This window comes from Takifugu rubripes, chromosome 21 (assembly GCF_901000725.2).
Source record: "Takifugu rubripes chromosome 21, fTakRub1.2, whole genome shotgun sequence".
Classification (NCBI taxonomy): Eukaryota; Metazoa; Chordata; class Actinopteri; order Tetraodontiformes; family Tetraodontidae; genus Takifugu; species Takifugu rubripes.
The window spans coordinates 1,249,538-1,265,561 of record NC_042305.1 but is presented as its reverse complement, the minus strand read 5'-3'; the positions used below and the strand labels follow the sequence as shown (position 1 = coordinate 1,265,561).

The following is a 16,024-nucleotide window of genomic DNA, read 5'->3' as shown; positions in this document are numbered from 1 at the left end:
TGCTTCCAGATTGTGAACAAGAGGACTCTCCTGGTGGAGCTGACTGGTCCCAGTTTGATAGGATGTGCTCCCCACTCTCACTATGAAACACATCTCTATTAGTCCTTTGATTTATAGGATGAAAGAACCTGATCAAGACTCAATATTGTTCCAGCATTTATGTCTGAATTCATCTTTCAGTTTAAACATGATTCTTGTTTCTAATCAACAATATTCACATTAAGTCTGTAACTATATGACTGTCTGAGGTTTAAGTGTTAAACATCTCCAATAATAAACTCACAACCTGCTGCTGTTAATGTGACTAACAGCTGGCACACAAACACATCATCACGCTTTAGTTTTCTTACATTTCCTCTGAACTTCTGAAGTTTATTAGTGCATCTTTTGAGTGGTCACTCTTCAGGGACACACAGCTGGGCACTGTGGACTCTGCTCTGTCCTCGTCCATCCTGAGGAAACATCAGAAATAGTGATGAGACTGTGATGAAGGTAAATAATCTGTAGAGGTTGGAGTTAAATAATCCCAATTCACTGCATTTTTATCAAACAGGAACATTTCTAATCCATTCTGAATAGCAACTGAATCAATAAATCAATGATGTATCTGTATCATTTTCATGTTTTCAGAGTTTAAGCTGCTTTTTTTAACTGTTCCCTGCAGTGAGAAAAGAACTGGCACCTTTTCCAGCCCCTCATCCTGCAGCACTGAATGTGCTCTAAAGTTCTTTCCAGAGCAAACGTCTCTGCACTTGCAGCAACATGTTGTAGTCATGGATCCGTGAGGAGAACCGGATACAGGAAACGCCCCCACTTTGATCCCAAAAACCCAACTGGTGGCCAACGGTGGTCCAGCAACGACGGGGACGCTGGTCCATCGGGCCGACAACACTGGTTTTCCACAGGCCAACATGGTGAAAGTACTGTGAACCGTTTCATTTTAAAGAGCTGATGAATTTCATTTTTCACGATAGTGGAGGCTAATACCCACAAAATGATGTTTTGTATGGTTGTGAAATGTTCTAAGGCAGAGTTATGTGGTTCAGAAAACCTTACTTTGAAGGTGAGCCTTGAGGTCCAATACAGAAGTTTTCAGGGTGGTCTTTGGACCTGTCGCTCTTCATGGACACACAGCTGGACACTACGGACTTTGCTCTCTCTTCCTCTTCCATCACACATTCGCTCATTTTTAAATGTGAGTCTAAACGGTTAAGCAGGAACAGTCTGTTGACACAGAAAATAAGATTAAAGAACATGATTCTCAGCATGAAGACAAGCAGAGGTCTGTCCAATGACGTATTGTCGACTCATTCACATCAAAATCTATTATATGATGTAACCCTGTACGTAAAATAGTTGTGGAAAAAATGTTTCTCCTGGGTGTTTCAAAAGGTGCGGTGGCATTAGACGGACGCACACAAATACAAATTAAATCATTTTTTATCTGGTTATGGTTTACAAGAAAACCTAAATTCTTTCAAGATGTCAGTTCTCAACATTAAATTCAACAAATAAGATGAGAATGCATTCAAAACTAAACAGAAATACGTCATCACATCATCAAAGTGGGTCAAATGCAGCATCATCTTCTGTCATCTCAGACAGGATTCCAAGAAGAGGATCTTCATTTTCAACAACGCACCTTGACATCTCATCATGGCTCGTCTGTCAGATTACAAGCAGCTTTTTTGATCAGGTGCATCATGTTTCTCACGAACACATGATGGTGCTGGAAAAAACATTTGTAGCCTGACCTAGAGGTCAAAACTCTGCATGGCGTGCACAGCTACTAGTTGCAGCTGGTGGTTGTGGCGGAGGAGATCCCAAACATATCTAGCAAGCTTGTTTTGGAGCAGAGCTTGTCCACCACCTCTGACCCCACTCATCACAGAAGTCCCACCATATCCATGGCCAGGTGTGTTGGCAGCATTGGAGCCAGCCTCAGGAAAAAGGTGTGTCAATATCTCAGAAGTGATGCATCAAGTTGCCACGACCCAACAGAAGTCCCATCCATCCATCCATTCTCTACCGCTTATCCGGGGTCGGGTCGCGGGGGCAGCAGCCTAAGGAGAGAAGCCCAGACTTCCCTCTCCCCAGCTACCTCCTCCAGCTCATCCGGAGGGATCCCCAGGCGTTCCCAGGCCAGCCGAGAGACATAGTCTCTCCAACGTGTCCTGGGTCTCCCCGGGGGTCTCCTACCGGAGGGACATGCCCTGAACACCTCACCAGGGAGGCGTCCAGGGGGCATCCTGACTAGATGCCCAAGCCACCCCATCTGGCTCCTCTCAACGCGGAGGAGCAGCGACTCTACTCCGAGCTCCTCCCGGATGGCAGAGCTTCTCACCCTATCTCTAAGGGAGAGCCCAGCCACCCTACGGAGGAAGCTCATTTCAGCCGCTTGTACCCGTGATCTTGTTCTCTCGGCCATTACCCAAAGCTCATGACCATAGGTGAGGGTAGGAACGAAGATCGACCGGTAAATCGAGAGCTTCGCCTTTCGGCTCAGCTCTCTCTTCACCACAACGGACCGGTGCAGAGTCCGCATTACTGTGGACGCCGCACCGATCCGCCTGTCGATCTCCCACTCCATTCTTTCCTCACTCGTGAACAAGACCCCGAGGTACTTAAACTCCTCCACTTGGGGCAGGATCTCCTCCTTTACCCGGAGAAGGCACTCCACCTTTTTCCGGTCGAGAAACATGGCCTCGGATTTGGAGGTGCTGATTCTCATCCCAGCCGCTTCTCAGGCGGCGGCGAACCGATCCAGTGATAGTTGGAGGTCACGGGCCGATGAAGCCAACAGGACCACATCATCCGCAAAAAGCAGAGACGCGATCCTAAGGTCACCAAACCGGATCCCATTAACACCGTGACTGCACCTAGAAATTCTGTCCATAAAAATTATGAACAGAATCGGTGACAAAGGGCAGCCCTGGCGGAGGCCAACCCTCACCGGAAACGAGTTCGACTTACTGCCAGCAATTCGGACCAAACTCTGGCACCGATCGTACAGGGAGCGGACAGCCCGTATCAGCGGGCCCGACACCCCATACTCTCGGAGGACCCCCCACAGGACCCCCCGAGGGACACGGTCGAATGCCTTCTCCAAGTCCACAAAACACATGTGGACTGGTTGGGCAAACTCCCATGCACCCTCGAAGACCCTGCGGAGGGTGTAGAGCTGGTCCACTGTTCCACGCCCAGGACGAAACCCTACTTCCTCACTGGAAGGCGTGTTGGTGGGATTGAGGAGGTCCTCGAAGTATTCCTTCCACCGATCCACAACATCCCGAGTTGAGGTCAGCAGCACACCATCACCACTATACACAGTGTTGACAGTGCACTGCTTCCCCCTCCTCAGACGCCGGATGGTGGTCCAGAACCTTTTCGAGGCCGTCCAAAAGTCGTTCTCCATGGCCTCACCGAACTCTTCCCATGCCCGAGTCTTTGCCTCGGCAACCGCCGTAGCTGCACTCCGCTTGGCACGCCGGTACCCATCTGCTGCCTCAGGAGTCCCACAGGCCAGTAAGGCCCGATACGACTCCTTCTTCAGCTTGACGGCATCCCTCACCGCTGGTGTCCACCAGCGGGTTCGGGCATTGCCGCCACGACAGGCACCAACCACCTTGCGGCCACAGCACCGGTCAGCTGCCTCAACAATGGAGGCACGGAACACGGTCCACTCGGACTCAATGTCCCCCGCCTCCCCCGGGACATGGTCAAAGCTCTCCCGGAGGCGTGAGTTGAAGCTCCTTCTGACAGGGGACTCTGCCAGGCGTTCCCAGCAGAAGTCAAGCAACCCAACATGCTGAATAGAATAGATGACACACAGCAAAGGGCAAAAAACACCCAATTCTGCTCAGACTAATCTTATCTGACCACATGTACAGGACCAAAAATATCAAAACTCCCTCTTGACATACTCTCCTTTTTTTAATAAAGGATTGATTGTCCCCCTGGTGGAGGGACAAAGAGAGGAGGCTAAAACTGTCGCGTTTGTGTCCCTCTTTCTGCAAAGACTGCAAATAATATTGTCGACTTATTGTGAGTATTAAAATGTGCTTCCTCAACCTCTAAAATGTTGGCTCAGGGTTAGCGGAAAACGCAGTTAGAGGAAACACGCTACAAAGTTTGATCATCCGTCACAACATTCCCGTCGACCAGCCGCAATGTGCGTCCGAAACACGCGCACGCTCATTGCGAACACGCAGGTTATTAAGCCGCATCTCGCAGCGGAACATTGATTCGAGACGACAGCAGTGAAAGAACCAAATGCTACCTGAATATTAGAGGTTTCCCATCAGGGCTCGGTCACTCAAGATGGAGCCCGAAGTTGAGAACTTTCACTTTCGCTTCTTCTTCCTCTACACGTCACGTGTTTGTGGTTTGATCGCGTCATATTCAGCACAGGCGCCTCTCTTCAGAACAATTTGGTCCACGTTTTAACTGAAATACTGGGAAACAACTGGAGTTCGTCTGACAGATGTTCGTTTTTGGGTGCGGAATCAAACTGGGTCAACTTTTTGATCTATAGGATCCCCTCTGGTTCAAAGTGTCCCTATAGGATATTGACAGTTCTGACCTTTGGGGGGCTGCACACACCTCTTAATGGTGACGGCACCAACGGAGCTGATCCAGTTGTCATCAGCTGGCCAGTCTGACTCCAGCTCATTAGGGGAAATTTGCTGATCTGGAGGAGAAGCTTTCAAAACTTGACGGGCTGGGGGGAAAGGACTGTAATTTTGGAATTAGTGTGCCAATTTGATTTTTAATCAGAATAATTTAGAATAATTTCAACAGGATATTTTCAGATTGTTCCCCAGTGTAACTTCACCTGAAATTGTGGACTCCAGAATATCACCATTAAATCCATTTAATCACTTAATAGCTGTGGAATTTGAGCCATGAGAAAAATATCTCTCCATCATGATTTCCAGAATGTTTCATCAATATCTGAGATTCTTCGAAAGCTTCGCTGGTGTTGGGTTTTTATTGCTTCTGCTTCATTTTCAGGCGCAGTTCTTTTATTTTTAAATCAAATCAAATCATCTTTATTTGTAATGTCTGTTGTAGTCAAACTTGGTGCTATGCAGAATCCCAGGGCCTGATCCCTAACAATCAACAGGAGAATCTCCCCTTTAACAGGAAGGAACCTTGAGCAGGACCAGGCTCATATGGGGGGGGGGGACCCTCCTGCTGATGGGGGGCTGGGTGGGGAGAGAGGAGGAGAAGGGGGAGGACAGGTAGAGGAGAGACAAGGCAGACATCATTCAGTTCATTTTAAAACCCACTACATTATATATTTTGAATAGCTGGTGCTGGTAATCAGAAGGATAAAACTATTCTGTAAAAATGTATGTTTAACTTTGTGAAATTGTGTCGTATAGGTCAAATATGAACACAAGATCAACTGCTGAACCAGTGCAATTTATTTTTAATGTGTTAATCTCCACAAAGAAAGAAAAAGCACAAACAACAAGTTTATAGTGGTCCAGTAATGCGCTCTAGTCATACACCAGTACAGTTAACAATAACTCATGTTTTCCAGCTGCTTTTCCATCTTCAGTGGGAATAATCCAGGGCGTTCTGGGCTTGAACAAAGGTATTAAAAGCTGGCTGAATGTCTGAGGTGACTGAAGGACAGCTGAGAGGTGGTCATCAGTGATGGAATCAGAATCAGAATCAGAATCAGATTTATTTATTGCCATTGTTCATGTAGTACACAGTATTACACAAGCTTGGAATTTGTCTCGGTGTGACGCTGCAACATTCAACATAGAGAAGACAATAAACACTAGAATAAGATAAATAAGATAAAACATATACTGTATATACTGTATATATAAATAGTCAGGAATAGGTAATGTGTATTCCTATAATGTGCAAGAGCAGCAGCCAAGCCAAGGCTAGAAGTCCACAGTGCAGGTCAATGCAGGAGTAATGTATTGCTCGTGAGTCCGACTGGCTGCTGTTCATGGTGCTCAGTGATAAGTCACTTGGTGTTCAGCAGCCTGATGGCAGAGGGGAAGAAGCTGTTCATGTAGCGGGAGGTTTTGGTCCAAATGGACCGTAGTCTCCTGCCTGAGGGGAGGGGGGAAAAACAGTCCGTGACCAGGGTGGGAAGGGTCGGCTGTGATCCGACCTGCACGCCTCCAGGTCCTGGAGATATACAGGTCCTGGATGGATGGAAGCCTGCAGCCCATCACCTTCTCGGCAGCGCGCACGACGCGCTGCAGCCTCAGTCTGTCCCTGGTGGTGGCACCAGCATAGCACCATGATGGAGGAGGTGAGGATGGAGGAGGGGAGGATGGAGGAGGTGAGGATGGAGGAGGGGAGGATGGAGGAGGTGAGGATGGAGGAGGGGAGGATGGAGGAGGGGAGGATGGAGGGGGTGAGGATGGACTCGATGATGGCCGTATAAAACTGCGCCAACATCCTGGGAGGCAGATTGAGCTTCCTCAGCTTCCGTAGGAAGAACATCCTTTGCTGGGCCTTCTTGATGAGGGAGCTGATGGTTGGCTCCCACTTAAGGTCCCGGGTGATGGTGGTGCCCAGGAAGCGGAAGGAGTCCGCGATGGTGATGGGGGAGTCCATGAGGGCAAGGGGGGGCAAAGGGGCCGTGACTTTCCTGAAGTCCACAATCATCTCCACTGTCTTCTGAGCGTTCAGCTGCAGGTTGTTGTGTCCGCACCAGGACACCAGTCGAGCCACCTCCCTCCTGTAGGCAGTCTCGTCGCCATTGGAGATGAGACCGATGAGGGTGGTGTCCTCCACAAACCTGATCAGCTTGACAGACTGGTGGCTTGAGGTGCAGCAGTTTGTATACAGGGAGAAGAGGAGGGGGGAAAGTACACAGCCCTGGGGTGATCCAGTGCTGATGGAGACAGAGTCCGAGACAGTCTTCCCCAGCCGCACATACTGCCTCCGATCCGTCAGGAAGTGAGTGATCCACCTGCAGAGGGAGTCAGAGGGATCACCTGTGTTTGGATCTGTTGGACTTCATCACTGAGAATGTCCATTCACATACATACGTAGTTAGACCCAAAGAGGACGAGAATCTTCTGAGCAGGTGTGGAACGTTCTCCTCGTTGAGGGAGGAGTAAAAGTCCAGCATTCATTATATACATCATTATCCTTTTAATATATTTTTCTATTATCTAAGGTATTTTTCTCCTTTATGATTATTTTTATCTCTAGGTGCATCATTGTCTGTATTTTCTACATTAAATGTTTTCATTGAGAGAAAAATAATGACTTCAGCACCAGCGTTCACAGAACGTAACTGAACATTTGTAAAATATGACACCAAATACACAAACAATATTGGTCATTGAAACACATCAAAAGGATCCTTTTCCCACAAACGCTCATGTTTTTACAGTGTTAATCCTGAATGTGATCTGAAGTTACAGACCTTCTTTAGCTCACGTAACTGATCAGCCTTTATCATCAGCAGCTTCCCCAATAAACCAGCTGCTTATAAAGAGACTAAAACTGACCCGTCCACTCTTTCATTCCTCAGTAGAACTTCTGGAGACCTCCCTCAGGTGTCCAAGTCACTGAACATCAAGTATCTGGATCTGGCTTCCCTGTACGACATGATGGGAAGCCTCAAACCTTCTGAAGCTGGACCTGTGTGCTGATTCTCCAGGTCCTTTTGATGGTTGAGGTCAGTTTTCATGGACTGTGATTGTCTGATGGCGCCGTTTTAAGCCTTTAAACATAATTTTTCAGTGGAGAAGCAACAGTCGTCTCCTGGTGTCCCTTTGACCTGAAGCCTCCAGACATCGTGTTGGTGTCGGATCATGTTGCTGAGTTGATCATCTGCTCCAGTGACGTGCGGTGAGGTTCATGGCTGGTGAGGCTCTGACTCCTCAAGAGTCAGATTTACGATTTAAGATTATTTCACCATTTTTCCAACAGCATACAACTCCTGATAATGCTTCATATCCCATCAGCATTCCTCTTTCAATTACACTCACAAACCAACACAAACATATACACAGGACCATATTTGTCCTATAAAGAACGTTCTTTTATAGCTATGGATAGAGCTCCATCTTGTGTTTTAAGAAATTCATTTATACTGTAAACAAATTAAAGTGCAGAGACGTGTGCAGCACAAATTTAATTTTGACCAACAGTAACAATTTCTGTTATTTTTCAAACAGATTCTGGTGCTTCAATAAATTTTAATAAAGTTTGCCTATTAAAGCACCAGCGTGAAAGCACCTGTCAGCCTGCGTGCGCCCCCTTGAGGTGAGGCCGAGTACTGTGTTGGGAAATATCACAAATTGCATTTTATGTTATTGCTATTTTAATAAAAGTAGAGTAGTTTCGTAGGTAATACGAGAAGGATTAAGATGTGGGAAAGTGGAGCGTGGGAACGGATGTGTATGCGAGCGTGTTAGTAAGGAGGACCAAACAATAATGTGTGATATCTGCTTAGGTTAGGGTCCTCAGGCCTGTGCACCTGTGCGTAGGCTGAGAACCGCTCCAATATGGTCAAAACATGAGCAATGTGACTCGGCGAGCATGAACGTTCCCCTGCCTGTGTGAGAAATGTAGCTGATGCCGTCTGTGTAACGAAGATACGCCTCCTGCTGTGTAATCATGCCTGTTTTAATAAGAGAGACAACGCTGGGGAGGAGGAGGAGGAGAGTCTCCGGGACGACGCGGCAGAGTTCACCCCCCTGGCCAGGTGAAAAGTCTTCGAAGTCTGGTCTCAACTTGTGGTGAACTTTGTTCGTGCGCCTGTCTGAGTACACTTCTGAGGATTTCGGCAACAACTGCCTGCCTCACCTGCTGACTTTCCTCTGCAATTTATTGGGCGGTCAGCAAAAGACATTGTTACAATATGGATTTTAGAGAGAACCCGAGAGCAGAGCAGAGCACGGTGGTAAGAAGGTCCAAATCAGTTTTATTTCGGGGGGCAACACAAAGACAAACAGTCCTGGACTGCGGGTAGCTCAGGAGTAGGATCCGCACTTCATGGGGTCCAACGGAGAGTCCTCAAACCAGAAGCAGTCCTCCGGGACTGTAGAGAACCCAGGAACCGGGCGCAGCACGCTCACCGGTCCAGCAGAACGACAGCAACAGAGACAACAAAACACTCCAGCCCTGATGGGCAGGCGCTCCCTCCTTAAGTAGGCAGCCAGGTGGCAATCGCCCACAGGTGCACCTGCCTACAGTGCCAGCTGTAGGCAATGAAGCTCCCCTACGCCCCCTGGAGGAAAAAACAGACACCACCCTGGACCCCAACAGACATGACAGACTGCAGAAAGTCATGGTGTATAACGACCATTTCTGTAAAGTCCATATTAGCAATATGGCACACGTCATGCAACCCAGTTTGTATTGGATCGTGCAGTCAGACGTGAGGCACAATTCGCCCCTGCCTCACCCGGGGTTTCTGCCCTGGATTTGATCGGGAAAACATGTTTTACTTAATAAAATGGCAGAAATGTGTAGTCATACTCCAAATGCATTTTAACACATATCAGTGGAAAATATTAATCTTTATTTCTGTACAATTTCTTTTTTGGTCAGATGAGGCACTGCCTCACCTGCCTCCCCTCCCCACGTCACTGTGTTAATTATGTCCTACCTGGTCAAGAGTGAACTCAGTACCCGACACTCAACAGCTGACTGGACAGTTGTGCCGTCAGTACTAACGGCCCAGTCGGAGCAAAGAACTGGTCTGTGCTGCAATTTTAAGTAAATATTGTCATTTTAAATGTCATACTCATGAACGTTCTACTTGGGAGAGAGTTGCTCTAATCAGAATAATTGGGAATTTACGCAATCTGATTGGCTTTTAGCGGAGGTACCGTAATTTCACGACCACATGGCGCACTTAAGTCTTAAATCTTCTCCAACCTGGACGGGGCCCCTGATACTGCGGTGGCCTTCAGAACTGAAGAAGCCTTCTGGACAGAAGGCGAAACGTCTTCAAAAGAGAGTAAAAAACCGTCCAGTTGACACAGAAATCTACCCTGGATAATTATGGCCTGGATGATTGAGAATCTACACAGACAAAATCTGTAAATGCTTTTTGACTTGCCGGCTTTCACAAAACTGCTACATACATTGCTAAATACACGCTAGCATGCATGTTTGAAGCTATGGTAGCGGTATGTTTTACCATGCCCGCGCCCTATAATCCGGAGCGCCTGATGTATGTGTTAAATACAGAAACAGCACCGTAACTGAGGCTGCACCTTTTAATACGGTGCGAACATACGGTATATAGAACATAGGGCACGTTTGTGCGTGATATCACTCCGCGTCTGCACAACCACCACAACCTCCTCTCTTTAGTATTGCTGCGCCAACTGGTGGTCTTTTGGGTTGAGGATAATGGTGATCTATATGTAGCTATATGTAGCTATAGCGTCATTGGCCTCCACTCCAGCCACTCCTGGTAGTTCCTCAAAAACACTGAGTTTCTAGTGGATGCACAATCTGTGGAAGCCAACATAGAAACTTCTGAAGAGCCAAAGTTCTTGCAACAAAAATATAGTCCCCAATTAGGTTGTTTTGTTATCACACGACCCCGTCCCCATTATCTTAAGAGAATATAAAAGAATGAGTGGAGACAGAAGAGAGAATGAGACGTTTTTGGCGCGTGTCGCTCTTGATTTTGAGTTTATTTTTGCAGTAAACTTAAAGGAGGCCTTTTCACTTTATGTTTGATTGCATTTAAGCTGATATTCCATTCTTGACGTCTTTAAATTTACAGTATTCATGGGAGATTTATTTGGTCATTTTGCTTCTTTTTATTTCCTATTTCCCACATTTATTCATAGTTTTTATTAGATTGCAATAAATCCTATAACATTGAACAGACTGACTAAAGTCAAATGACCTGCGGTTCCCACCGATAGCCGTCATTCTGATGGGTTTTTGCTGGCTGCAGCTGAAATATTCCAATGCTCCATGTCACAGAGACAGTAAATACTAAACCCTAAAGATTCTGAAGGCATGATGTAAAATAGTAACGTATAATTCAGACATTTGAAGAGACAATTAAGAGACTGTTTCCATGCTTCTAAGAGTGGCCGAGGAGCCATTTAGAACTTTATAAAGATGCATTGTGTGATACCAGGAACTAATTTAACTTCAAGGCGAAGCTGCTTCTGCTTTGTCGACCATCGACTGATCTCCTGAAAGTCCACCAGCGCTTTTTAAAAACTGAATTTTTCATCTATGGAGGGAGTAGACGGCAGATGTTTCCACAGATGCTCTTCACCAGTGGTCAGTGAGTGATGCAGCAGATGAGCGGGAGTTGACTGGCTTCAACCAGCCATGTCTCAATGTCTCCAGCCCATAGTGTGGATTCTCTACGAGATCAGACAGCACCTTCACTCCTGAATCCTGCAGCTGGTTCTGACCCAGGTCCAGTTCTCTGAGATGGGAGGGATTGGACCTCAGCGCCGAGGCCAGAGAGTCACAGCTGATCTCTGATAAACTGCAGCCACTTAATCTAAATAAAGAAGGGAAACTTTTATAAGGTTATAAGTGAAACCAGTATTAATCTGAAAGGTTAATCAAAGGCATGATCTGTAAATATTTAATTTAGTTACAGGTTAAAAAATGATAGTAATATGTAATTACCACAATTCCAACCTCTCAGGTTTGCACTGTTCCAAAGGAGAATATATATTGTTCTGGCCCTCACTCTTCCCAGGTTCTCCCACCTCTTTCCCTCCCATCTCATCATGGAGATCCATCTCACCTGTGGCTCATCTTTAAAGGCACAACCTGTCTTAGATGACTTCCTGTCCCCCTCACCATCTCCCTCCTCGTTGGCTGGTGTCTACCAGGCACCCTCACCTAGTTTTGTCTAATTTTGGTTACCATCTGTCGGCTTTTTCATTGTCCTTAAATCAATTTATCATGAATAAGTGGTCCCCGTGTGGCCCTCCCTCCTGAAGGAACTGGGCACAACACACACACTCAGAAAGTGTGAGGACCCTCGGATGGAATAATGGACATTTTTGAGAATGGTCTTTACCTCAGAGTTTCCAGTCGGCAGTTTGGATCCTGGAGAAAACCACAGAGCAGCTTCACTCCTGAATCCTGCAGCTGGTTCCCACTCAGGTCCAGTTTTCTGAGATGGGAGGGATTGGACCTCAGCGCCGAGGCCAGAGAGCCACAGCTGATCTCTGATAAACTGCAGCAACTCAGTCTGAAAAATGCAGGATGAGGTTATACGGTGCAGGTCTGCATGTTATCTGCGTCAGTACTAAACCTACGTTAGTTCTTAGTTGGGTCAGACCTGAATTCACGATATTACAAGGAATTTTTTTAATGTGGTGCATCACAGCAGTGTTGAGAACAGCCTCACTTCACCATCTTAGCAGCTGGTATATAGGTAGAAAAATGAAGACTGACCTGAGCCTCTCCAGTTTACAGTTTGGACTCTCCAGTCCAGAACAGAGCCGCTTCACTCCTGAATCCTGCAACGTGTTGGAGCTCAGGTCCAGAACCCTCAGATGGGAGAGGTTGGACTTCAGAGCTGAGGCCACAGAATCACAGCTGGTCTCTGATAAACTGCAGCAACTTAGTCTAAAATAACAATTATTTTGAGAGAAGACAAATAAAAATCAACATGTACCAGAGCAAAACACAGCTTACAAGCAACAAACCTCTGGTCCTGCACCGGCTTATCTGCCGTATGTTCCTATTTTGGGTTCTTTCAGGGCGGTTGGACAAGATCTACACCGTATGTAAAGTGTGTGGGTCAAAACACCTTCCAAGTTTGTGAGACCACATTTCTCAGTAGCACTCAACTCTTGTCAGGAGTTGGGACAAAGCGACCCACTCCTGATAGCTTGTGGGCGATGCTGCAGCGACCCTGCAATCCCTACACTCTCTGGTGAAACCAAATCAAAGGTTTTAGACACTGCTGGATGCTGGAAGGGTGGCTATAGTCTGGACGCATCGTTCCCCTGACTGCACATTTCTCCAACAATGATTGGCAGCTGGTGTCACTTGTTCTCCAGATGAGAGAAGGAAAGAGAGCCCCCCCACAGTGTGTTTGATTGCCCCACTGCAAGCTCAATGCTGCCAGAAAACATTGCAGGAGCATCAATTCCCTCAGGGCATCAACAAGGACCTCAGGAAAAGGTGCAGCTGCCACCTACTAGAGACAAGCACACTGAGCTGAGATTCAAAGCCCTCTCCTCCCAAGAGAAGAGCTTGTTTGTTGGAGGCTCTTCTGGGCGATACCTGGTGCCACAGCTCCAGCTCAGCCCGTCTCTGGAGCTGAGGTGGAGCTTAGCAAGTTTCATGGTTCTCCACCACTTCCTCTCGCTGAGGACCTTCTCAGCTGGTGGTTTCTGCTCCACCTTCCAAGTTGAGCAGGTGATACTTCTGCATTCCTGCCACCAGTGTCTCTGCAGAAAGAGTCTTCTCCACTGTTTTATATTAGATTGTAGAAAATTAGGATTTTTGGTTGACGTCTTAGATTTTGTTGACTAAGAGCAGGTTTTTCTTTAATAACATAGAAAGATTCGATGAGCTACTTCCACTACTATTATATACACATACTTCCATATTGTCTTAGATTGCAAGCTGCATTTATTGCATCGTTCATAGAAAGTCATATTTGTGAGGAGAAAAACTCAAATAAGGTCATTTTCTTTAATGACCATTACAAAAGAAGGAGGCGATGAACAAACAGATTTATCTAAAAATGTGTGAAAACTTATGGATGGAAACCTTTTTAAAATGGTTGCATTGTGTAGAATCGGTGTAGAATCAACTTGTTGACTTCTGATTTGGACTCCAATGGAAGTGAGGTGCAACAATTGTGGATGCTGAAAGCTTCAGATCTTCATGAAGGTTTCTGTGGTTGGACTGACCTGCTGCCCCTTTAAGAGGGAGGCAGGTTTGGGCTTCTGGCTGGAATGAAGCCACCTAAGATGAGAATGACTGCAGGCTTTCGGTACCAAGGTTTAACAGGGGGCTCACTTCACACTTGGGCTTTTCTCTTTTTTGGGATGGGTTTTCTCAGGAGAGAAGGGGCATGGCACACTGCAGCAGCTTTCTTTTTGGGGTTTCTAGTTTTCCTTCTGATCTTTAAAAGACAGGAAGAACCATTTTTGATTGGTCTGAATGTTTGGGCGGTTCTGTGGCCAGCCTAAAATAAAACAAGACAAATCTACAACTGATACTTCCTTCCTAGTCATTGATGACCATCCTCACATGGGACAGATTTCCACAACCAATTTAATACTGCAAATCTGTCCTGTGTGGTCTTTTTTCTGAGAACTGTAACACTACGTTTATAACAAAGATCAAACATGTAAACAGTTATTGTCTAACTAGTTACACCTGGGAAAGTACTGGATCATCTCTGACTGACCTGAGAGTCTCCAGCTCACAGAGAGGATCCTGGAGAAAACCACAGAGCAGCTTCACTGCTGGACCCTTCAGCTGGTTCCAACTCAGGTCCAGAACCCTCAGATGGGAGGGATTGGACCTCAGCGCCGAGGCCAGAGAGTCACAGCTGATCTCTGATAAACTGCAGTCCCACAGCCTGGAAAAGGAATAAATGGGGCAAATAAAAACACATTTCTAAATCTGAAAATGAAGAGAAAAGCAGAAAACGTAAAGAAATTTAGAAAAGACCAACAGAGGCCTCCTGACCTGAGCGTCTCCAGTCTGCAGTTTGGATGCATCATTGCAGAAGACAGTAACTCTACGTCGGCATCTCTCAGGCTTTTGTTCCAGCTTAAGCTCAGCTCCCGTAGATGAGAAGGGTTTGACGTCATTGCTGAGGCCACAACTTCCCAATGACTCGTGGAAAGAAAACTATAAGACAGTCTGTTGTGTATGAAACAAAAATAGTGAGTCAAACTTTGGGATTTCTCATCAACTTATCTGAGAATCTACCTAAACACAAATGTAGCTCATTTCCTGGAAAAGCTAAATTCAACACCGTAGAGCAACAGTTTGAACGACCATCAGATCTGAAATGCAACTGAATTATTCTCAACATTTGTCTTATTTTAGAACAGCTCATAATTACTCAATATTTAAAATGATTATAGCAAATGGTTTAAAGAAACGTGCATCTTTTTATCTGTCTATCGGCTCTTTGGATATTTTGCATTTCATCCAATGTGTACGATGGTGCGTCAAGTCTTAATTCAGCGATCCGATCGATGACATCAGAGTCTCTGGTTGCATCGATTGCCCTCAGCTTCTGTTATATCTGCCTGTTTCCCTTCAAATCATTTTCACTGCACCTTTTGTTGCTAGTGATGAAGTTGCCACCTAACGGGTGTGGAAAGGGTCAAACAACTTTGTGGGTCACATAAAGGCTCCAAACGGAACCGCCACAAAGACCTAAAACACCCATTTAAACCAACGAGGCCGGCTGTTTTTACGTTGAACAAATGAAGCAAAATAGTCACGTGTCATTAGTTAAAATGTGTTTTTCTGTCGTTAGAATACGATGTACACAAACAAACAAAAGTTATTTAATGACATGACAGTAATTTCATGATAGTCAGTTAACTTGTGGCTCCTATTATTCCTGCCTTATGTTGGTTTGTCTGGATTGACCTTTGAACTTATATCCAGCCAGTGTTGAACATTTCTGGATGAATTGTTGTTGTTTTTAATTCATGGACGCTGCAATGGAGATAAAGAATTGAAGGAATGACCACTGGAGGGGGTATTGCTACCTGACATGATCCACTCGCTTGATTTAAACGCCGATGTCCGGCCCCAGAAATCTTTACTTACTGGAACTTCCTGCAGTTCCTCACAGCTGGAATCAGGCGACGTCGTCCCTCATCTGAGGTGTTGTACTGCTGCAGGTTCAGCTCATCCAGAACCTCCTCTGACATCTGCAGCAGGTAGGCCAGAGCTGAACAGTGGATCTCTGACAGTCTCCTCTTTGATATCTCCCCTGACTTCAGGAACTCTTGGATCTCCTGATGGACTGACTGATCCTTCATCTCCATCAGACAGTGGAAGATGTTGATGCTTCTGTCTGGGGAGATTTCAT

The 16,024-nt window shown here is 46.1% G+C and overlaps 2 long non-coding RNA genes across 2 annotated transcripts; one reads left to right on the top strand and one right to left on the bottom strand.

Annotated features, from left to right (window-relative positions):
• Positions 1-393: 393 nt before the first annotated feature.
• LOC115247562 (uncharacterized) lies at positions 394-4,535 on the bottom strand. Its single transcript, XR_003886607.1, has 3 exons — positions 4,280-4,535; positions 1,057-1,224; positions 394-452 (listed from the first exon to the last, which is right to left on the bottom strand). It is a non-coding gene; the product is annotated as an uncharacterized lncRNA (long non-coding RNA).
• A 2,992-nt stretch (positions 4,536-7,527) lies between these two features.
• On the top strand, positions 7,528-7,900 carry LOC115247565 (uncharacterized). The gene is made up of 2 exons (XR_003886610.1): positions 7,528-7,669; positions 7,735-7,900. It is a non-coding gene; the product is annotated as an uncharacterized lncRNA (long non-coding RNA).
• The last annotated feature ends 8,124 nt before the right edge of the window (positions 7,901-16,024 follow it).